The sequence below is a fragment of the Pinus tabuliformis genome, chromosome 2_2 (genome assembly GCF_031772625.1).
Source record: "Pinus tabuliformis cultivar Carrire ecotype Pingquan chromosome 2_2, CPIR1, whole genome shotgun sequence".
In the NCBI taxonomy this organism is placed as follows: domain Eukaryota; kingdom Viridiplantae; phylum Streptophyta; class Pinopsida; order Pinales; family Pinaceae; genus Pinus; species Pinus tabuliformis.
This window is the reverse complement of record NC_142300.1, coordinates 682,714,169-682,723,573: the sequence shown is the minus strand read 5'-3', so window position 1 is coordinate 682,723,573 and position 9,405 is coordinate 682,714,169.

Genomic DNA, 9,405 nt, shown 5'->3' with positions numbered 1-9,405 from the left:
CTGAAAAATTACGATGCAACACATTCAAAGTAATGAACTGTCGGCGAAAACTCAGAATTTCTGAACAAAACTTGTAGACAACTACGGCAAACATAAATACTAATCATCTTTTATAGTATTCTAAACGCTGTTTCTTCGTCACTTTTGCTAAAGCAAAGCAAGTCTACGTGCCTTTTGTATATTTAGCATGTCACCGTACCTTGCTTTTGTTTAGAGTGCCACATGGTTTTTTTAATAAAGATAGTCGGTGTTCAGAGTACCACATGGTTGTTTTTTTAATAGTTAGTTGGTGACCTTTGCGGGGCAGAGCATTACATTCAACGGTTGCGGTGTAGAGTTTAGTCTGGTAGGGTTAGAAATTGTAATTACTTTTGTATGTGGAGTTGGTTAAATATAAAGAGTCAGTTAGTTGAGCGATTGAATGTTTGAGTGTTGAGTGCTAACGATTTTTAGTGTGTGGTTATATGTAGTTGTATGTCAAGATATTTTAGGCAAGTAATTAAGAGATAAATACCTTTCACCTGGTTCATTGTAATTATAATGTTTTGTGTGATCAATAAAAGAGCAACAGCACGTGTGTTTTATGTGTAAATTGTGTTTTGTCTACTCTGCTTTTCCAACAAAAAAATGTTGTACAGAAATTTTAGAAAACAAAAATTTTCTGTTTCAAAAATGTAATCTAATCATTAAATTTTATATGTGAATTGTGTTTTGTCTACTCTGCTTTTCCAAAAAAAAATATTGTACACAAATTTTAGAAAACAAAACTTTTGTGTTTCAAAAATGTAATTTAATCATTAAATAGGGAGATTTACTCCTAACTAATTTTAAGTCTAATCCCAAGCAAAACCACATGTACATGAAGACTATATATATGAAAACCACTCATAAACAATTTCTTGATTTTGGAAAATGCTGCAACCTTACTTATGGTTGATCCCTATAGCTAGTAATGTGACCTTTCAAATTGTCTGTGTATGCGTTTGAGGCATCCGATAACTGTCGGTGGCCATGTGGTTCAGAATTACAAACACGGATTACCTAAAGTAAAAAGACCTTGAACTCTCAATCTGGTTATTCCACCGAATTTTGAATTTGGCACTATATTCCAGTAACAAGTCACCGAGTTCTCAATCTGCTTATTCCAGAAAATTTTAAATTCGCCACTTTACACGAGTAGCAGGCTTTTTCCAACTGTCTTTAGTCTCTTAAGCACCCATTAGGATCCCTTGCGCACCGACAAGTATTTCAAATTGAATTAAAATAAAAAGCTATTGGCAAATTTTGAATGATTCAAGGATTTAATAATTAAGACTCTTTTCAGAACTTAGAATTACACACAATTTTATTTTTTAGGTTAGATTTAATTTTTTCGCTAATGGTAATGAGAAGCCAGGAAAGGAAGGTCTGAATACTATATTGTTGATGGGAAAAAAATATTAGATTGGAAGCCAGATATACAAGTATATTTATATTCATTTGTATTGTTAATTGGAAAAATATTAGATTGGAAGTTGAATACATTGTATGTATATTTGGTCACGTATAGTAGTATGGTTAATTGGAAAAATATTAAAATGGAAGTTTATATGTATTATTTTGAGTAAGTATTTGATATTTTTGTAGTGTAATAGTTTGAATAATATTTTTAAGGTTTTAATTAATTATATATATTTTAATTTTTTTAATGATTTAAAAGTTTAGATTACATCAATATTTAATATGATTAATTTTTTAAGTGTTTTTTTTAAAACGTAGAATATAAAATAAATATTTCTAATTTTATTGTACACATTTTAAAAATATAATAACAGATATAAAATAAGTGTTACATGGTAATATAGTCTCTCCACATAAATTTACAAAACTTATCAATTTACAAAAAGATACTCGAAAAAAGATTAGGGGAGGTTACCTTGGCATTGTTATTTTTGTATCTTTATCTAATAGAAGTGAAAAACAATTAACTCCAATACCCTTAGGGAAAATGCAGTTGCACAAACATTGATTGTGACATAGAATTAGGCTACACAATAATTATTCCATTATGTTCCATAAGTGTTGCGAAAGTGGAAACAAGATTTTCAAAATATGAACCAATGGGACAATATTTGGAAATAATGCTTACGTTAGACATTCAAATATCAACGAATGAGACAATATTTGCAAATAACACTTACTTCAGCAAAGTAAGCAAATACAATTGAGTTGTTGAAATATTTTCTCAACAACCAATCTCTTAGTTTATTTTAGTACTTGTTAGATTTGACCAGAACTAACGTAATTATGTGATTATGGTGCAATAGACAAAGAATAGTGTGTAGGGACATCTTTGATTTCTTCCTTGGTATCAGAGTTGGTAACTCTGGGTTAACTCCTCCTAAGACGTCCCAGAAAAATGTGAGAGGGTAAGAGAATGGTCTAGAAAACAAGGTGATTGTTGGAGTGGTTGGTTCTCTTGCAATAAATCTGTGTTATGTCTACACTACACTCCCACGTGCTGAATGTTAAAGTTGTAATGTTCGGTAGACGGATAAGAGGACGAACTTGCTTTTAACAAACGACCAAGAGGATGGGCTTGTTGTATGGTGTCTTGCCACAGTGATTCGTGCGTATGCTTGGAGGAAGGACTTTGTTTAAACCTAGTATCTATGACTTGAAGTTTGAAGTCGATGACTAATGTGATGTCAGATTTTTAGTCAGATTTTTTGTACTATGACACTTGGGTATTCGATTTGACCATCACAATTTTATGAAATCCATCTGCGTGAATTCAGGGAGAACACTCAGCGTGACATACCCGCCAATATATTTGGAGTCCATAGAGTAATCTGTTCGAGAGACACTTCTTTTTCTGTTACTTGTCGCTGCATCTTTGATTAGCTCTCACAAAGCTTGCTTCGCTCTTGTTTATTAAATAATTGGCATGAATGTTGTTGCTTTCGCTGTGAGATTAAACGGGTCTTCAACTATTGCTGCAACTGCCTCCATCTATACTCTAGTGGGCTCTATCAAAAATAAATTTTGGCTCTCCATTCCAACACGAAGCTATAGGCATTTTCTTCATTGCGTCCCTTAAAGCTGCATTTTTTGATTTGTTCGTAAGCTAGAATTCCAGCTTACCCAGTAACAATACAATTACATAGTAATTGTTTATTTTAAATATGGAACAAATATATGTTGAAAAATTTAATGGGTCAAGCTTCTTTACTAAGAAAAGTCCAAATGAATTTGATTTATAAAAATTTATCGGGGTTAGTAAAAGGACTAGAACCAACACCTCAAGATTCAAAATAATTAGGTGAATGGTCAAAAAGGGAAGAAATAGCTAAGTTTATTATAGGATTATCTTTGTCAGATTCACTATTTCACCTTATAGATTTAGGAAAGTACTCTTCACAAATACAAGAACAACTAACCCAGATGGGGAAAAGGCAATGATTGCAAAATCCTCTTTGAAATCGCAGTTATTCAATCTCAAAATGCATAATGGGGTATCAATGTCTACACATAAATGATCTAAAATTACTCATAAGGCAACTGGAAAAAATTGAGGTAAAATTAAAAGAAGAAGATGCTAAGGCTATTTTTTTAAGTAACTTATCTTCAAATTATGATATTGTTTTTTCACCTTAATTCACTTTTCCTCTGGATCATTAGATGAAAATACAAAAACATTTAAGCAAGATAGTTGGGCAAAAGGCCGTGACTGTAAAATTCTCTTTGAAATTGCAGTTATTCAATCTCAAAATGTATAATGGGTACTGTAAAATTCTTTTGAAATTGCAGTTATTCAATCTCAAAATGTATAATGGGTATCATTGTCTACACACATAAATGTTTAAAATCACTCATAAGGCCGCTAGAGGAAATTGAGGTAAAATTAAAAGAAGAAGATGCTAAGGCTATTTCATTAAATAGGTTATCTTCAAACTATGATAATGAGTTTTTCACCTTAAGTCAATTTTCCTCTCGATCATTAGATGAAATGATTGCAACACTCTTAGTAGAAGAGAACATGATGAAATGAAATGATTGCAACACTCTTAGTAGAAGAGAACATGATGAAATTAGGTAACATAAAGGTCAACTCACATGATTAGATGACATATTCTCAAAGCGCAGAGTCAATAAAAACAAGAACCCCATGGAATCTTTTTACTATTGAAAACATGGACACACAACATTCAGTTGTAGAACTCATGCCAGAGATATCTTAAATAATAAATTAAAGAAATCGACCAACATAGCTACCATTGAAGACTTTCCAGAGGCCAACATTGAACACTTCTCAGATTGTGACAATCATAATGAATTTAATACAGAGGTTCTCATGTTTTTTTAAAACAACTATCAATTATAGTATTAGTTATATGTTATCAATGTGTGTATGTGTGTGTAAAGAAATGTCAATGGAATAATTGACTATTGGAAAAGATTTGTACTTACACAGGTTACCTATATAACTCGAAGTGTGTATTTCGGTGCACACTACTAGGATGGAAACTTGTCCATAGAGATATTGAATATCTGGGCTATTCTTCAGGGTAGTCAAGAAATGACAATTCTACAAAGTTCATCAACGATGATGAGAGGAACATATGTTTCAAATGTAGAACAAGTGGTAGCTAGCGTGGTGGTGAAAAAAGAGAAGTGTCTGCAAGATCCCAGAGTGAACTTAATTGTTAATGAAGACCATATCAGACTCATGTGATTTATATGTAATTTTTGACTTATGTAATAGTATAAGATCATCTCTCGTTTCTCTCTTACAAATTAGGATTTTTTAATAATGTTAAAAAATAAATATATATTTTGTAAAATTAAACATTATAAAATATATTGGTCGAATCTCAACTAATGAGTAGTTAAAAACAAATGGGCTCTCAACTAAATAGGTAGTCAAAAACAAATTAATTGCTTTCTTGGTAGAATGTCTCAGAAAATACTTAAAGAAAATAAATCTCCATAATTAAAATTTTCTACACACTCAAATTCAAATTATATATTAATTATTTTTTATAATTAAACAATAATAAGATATATAATTTTTATAATTATTTTATAATTATTTTTTATAGTTATTATGGATTGATGTGTAATAATAATTATTTCTTATACCACAAATTTAATTTATATTATTATATTAATATTACTTTTATTTTAAATTAAAAAAACAATTATTTTGAATAAAAAAAAAATAGTGTTACACAAGTATGATATAGCCAAGACTCACTCTCCATGATTTTAGAAAAAAAAAAAAAACTATTTTAAATAGACAAAGAAAATAGTGATAGAAAAGTGTCATGATTGGGGCATTGCTTTATTGTCATGAATTTTGAGTTGTTGTCCGTGCAATTGTAATCATTCTATATATATTATAGCCTATTATTATAGGCTATTACTCCTTGACATAGCAGGGATAGGCTATTACTCCTTGACATAGCAGGGATATAAAAATCTATGAAGCATCAAAAGAAATCGAAGGAAATAAAAATCCTTTATTACATTCTATAAATTATTTATGAAGTAATAAAGGGAAACCAAATAAATCGCTTGAAGTACTTTTTTTTAATGTCGATATACTAATAAAAACAACTACATTTCATGGAATTAGCATAGTCTAAAAGTTTCATTTTTCGGTATTTTTAGGATTTCTTAATAAATTTGATTTAAAATTTAGTTAAAAATAATTAGAATTGTAAATTTAAAATATTAATCTGTATATTAAAAATATTTAATCTATTTTTATATTCAATAATAAGACTTAAATATTAAAATTACAATCTCAATAAAATTATATCATTAAATTTAAATCCAATTTCAAAAACAAAAATCAAACATTTAAACTCAATACAATTTAAAAAAAACTTACCTAATCTAAAAACATTGAAATTTTATCAATACCAAAATAATACAATGGATTGTAACCAAAAATCAAACATTTAAACTCAATACAATTTAAAAAAAACTTACCTAATCTAAAAACATTGAAATTTTATCAATACCAAAATAATCCAATACAATGGTCAATACTTTTGCCATGAAGTCCACCACAAAGCCTTTACCAAATAATACCTTCCAAGATTGAAAACTTCAGCGTCTCCATAAATCCTCATTGGCATTACTAATAATTTCATATGCTTTGACACATATCATAATGCTTGAAGGTTTATCATGTGTGTCTATCATACATTAACTACACCATCTTGGAGCTTTAACATGTACTTTGCTACCTATATTTTCTCTCATCATATCGCTCCTTGTCCAACACGTTTGGAATTAACAATCCACGGCTGGGGAAACTATGGTTCATTCAATCGTTGAAGGTATGTTTGCAGCGGGGCCGAAAGTAGACAACAAGTTCATACGCAAAATGAGATTGAGGTCTGCATGTCCTTCCTCATGCAAAGTCGTTGGCTCGGTCGCCCAACTTTCCGTCTGGTCTTATCAAAAGAAGTCTGCTATCTCCGGCAATATGGGGCTTTGGAACACCGCAACTTCATGGTCAGGAATAGGCCCAGAGACCCGGGTATTCTTGCTACTTTAAGGCTGAATGCGGGGACGATGGGACTGGGGTCGATTCCCTCTATCCACAATTTTCTCTTGATGTGGGAGTTCCGGTAATTCTTTATCTAGTTTTCTATCCGCCCAAGCAATGTCCCTGCAATAAGAGACCACCTGTGCAATTTCACAGATTGAACAATGTCAGTTAGGTGCACAATCGAAACTTCAGAATCAAGATTTTCATAATTTATCTGGGTTTAACTTGTAATAATATCTACAATAATATATAGGTAAAATTAGTTTGTTGGTTGTGAATAATATATAGATAAAATTAGTGTGTTGGTTGTGAAAATTTTTTTAACAAGATTTTAATGGTTTAAAATACTTACGATGGAAATTTATGTGATTTGTAATTTAGCTTTATATTATAATACATAGTTATAAATAAGTCAGTATGGGAGAAATAAATATCGAAATTCTTCAATTCACTTCTAACTTCGATAAAATGTCGATGAAAATTCAATTAAGTCATGGTAGTTTCGTTAGGATGATAGAAATTTTACCGTTTATGGTTCATTGCAGGGATTTGTTAATTTGCGTCTCTGATAATAGTCAGTCCAGATGAAATTGATAAGGATTGGTTAGAATTATGAGAGAGAGACTTACTTTAATGTTAAAAAAATACAAATTGATATTAATTGTATTTTAGTTTTTTTTGAGGTAATATTAAAGGTAGAGAGGATTGTTTATTTTACTATATGACAAAGATAATAATAACAAATATTTACTATGATTATGAGTTAGCCATGGAAAAAAGAGAGATAACTCTACTTAATTTATCATAATAAATGGAATGAAGGCTTATCTATGGGCATAAATTATTAATGAATTTAGAAATATTTTTGGTTTTATTAACTTACAACGAATGAAAAAGGTTGAACTATATATAGAGCCCAGTATGGGGAAGATGTTGGGTGCAGAGGATAATAATCATTTCTTGAATCTTCCAACACCTAAAGGAATCAATTTTTTGAAGATGTGATGTTTTTATCATTTAATATGAAGGAACTAATTCATGACATGAAATTAAATAACAAAAAAAATACACTTTTAAAAATTTGATCCCTCTTTGTGCTTGATAGATTCAAGTTTAAGATGGATCTATGTTAATTAAAAATAAAGTAAGTCACTTTTGTAATACCCCTATCAAATACCTATGTCATTTTGCTTGAGTATCTAACAGGTGTTGAGGGAGGGTGTTCAAAGTTTTTTTCTTTTTTGAGTATGCTAAATTACTTTACTATCAATATGATACAAACAAGAGTATATTAACATTTCTATGGTCTTACACTACCTTTAACCTTGGTCATTTCCTCCCATCTTGAGTAATTTTTATTATTCCCCCAATGCCAATACAATAAATACATAAACCCCCTCAATATTTCCTTTCTGACACTCTTTATCAATGGAATTGATGTAGGTGGGATAATCTAGAAACAAACCCTTACCAACCATTTTATTGAAAATTTATTTTACAACAATCATGTTTCCTATTTACAATGTTTACTTATCATGTCAATGTAACTAAGTTGATATGGAAACAAAGAGAATAAAGAGATTCATAGAATAGACTCATAAGCTCATGGTTGATAAGGAATAATTAGTACGGTAGGCATGGTGTAATAATGGTGAATAAAACTAGGTAGGATAAAGGGTAAATTAGCAAGCATGTGATAAACCACATATTAATGAATTTCCTTTATCCGTAATAAATGAAAAGAATTAAAATTATTTTTTCCCCAAAATGTATTTAGTTACTAACACTCACTGATTTGAATGTTGCCAGGTCAAATGTTGTGAATGTCAAATTTGAATTGTATAGAGGTAGAATTATTTGAAACCAATAATGTGGTTGAAGTTGATGGAATTCTAATGTTGATAGATATTTGTTTGTTTTATCTCAATCTTAATAAAATAAAGCTTAAATGGTATACACACTTATAAATTCTATAAACATTGAAACCAAACTCAAACCAAGGGATTGTATGATAATGTTGGAGATTGGATTCCATCTTTTCCTTGGGATACCGCTACAAACTGATGTTAGAATCATGAACCAAAGAATCTTCATCATAAAACCACATCTTTAGCAAAATTTTATCTATGTGAATAAATTTGTTGAAGTAAAACATAGAAAGAAATCATTGGATTATCGACTATTGGCACGCGGAGGGAAGACCCAAGTTTAATGTGAGATAGACAAAAAAAACCCTCAGAAACTGGTAATTTTTGTGTCACCCACAAGTAGGTGAAGTCTCACCCAAGGAATCTTATGAGGGAGTATAGGAATGTGGTAGGATCCTAGGAAATTATGAAGTGGTGAAGGAGACATGTAGCCTATTTTATCACTATCATTCTCGATGTAAGAGAAATTTTAAGTATACCCATAATTTGCACAATACATTAATTAGTAAAATAGCCCAAAAAAGCATGAAAGTAAACTAGATCATTTTCGTCATAATGAACACAATAGAAAATGATTGCAAATATAAAATTGTATTACTTCATAAACCCTTCCTTACATAATAGTTGTCATGGTTCACTAGTTGAATTCATCACATTATAGTGTGATATTTTCATACAACATTGACCCTTCACCATAATGCTGACCCTCATGAATCTCATTACATCACAACCTTAATTATTTATAAGTTTACATTGGGGCATAACACCAACAAACAACCTACTTTTACAATCGAAAATTCCTAATACTATGGGTAAAAACCTAAAAAGTAGTTCAAGGTATTTCGTTTTGTTTTGCAATCTCTATGCTTCTCCTTACTCAATATTCCATGTCATATCCTTTTGCATGGCCATGCCACTCCACACAAAATCCTT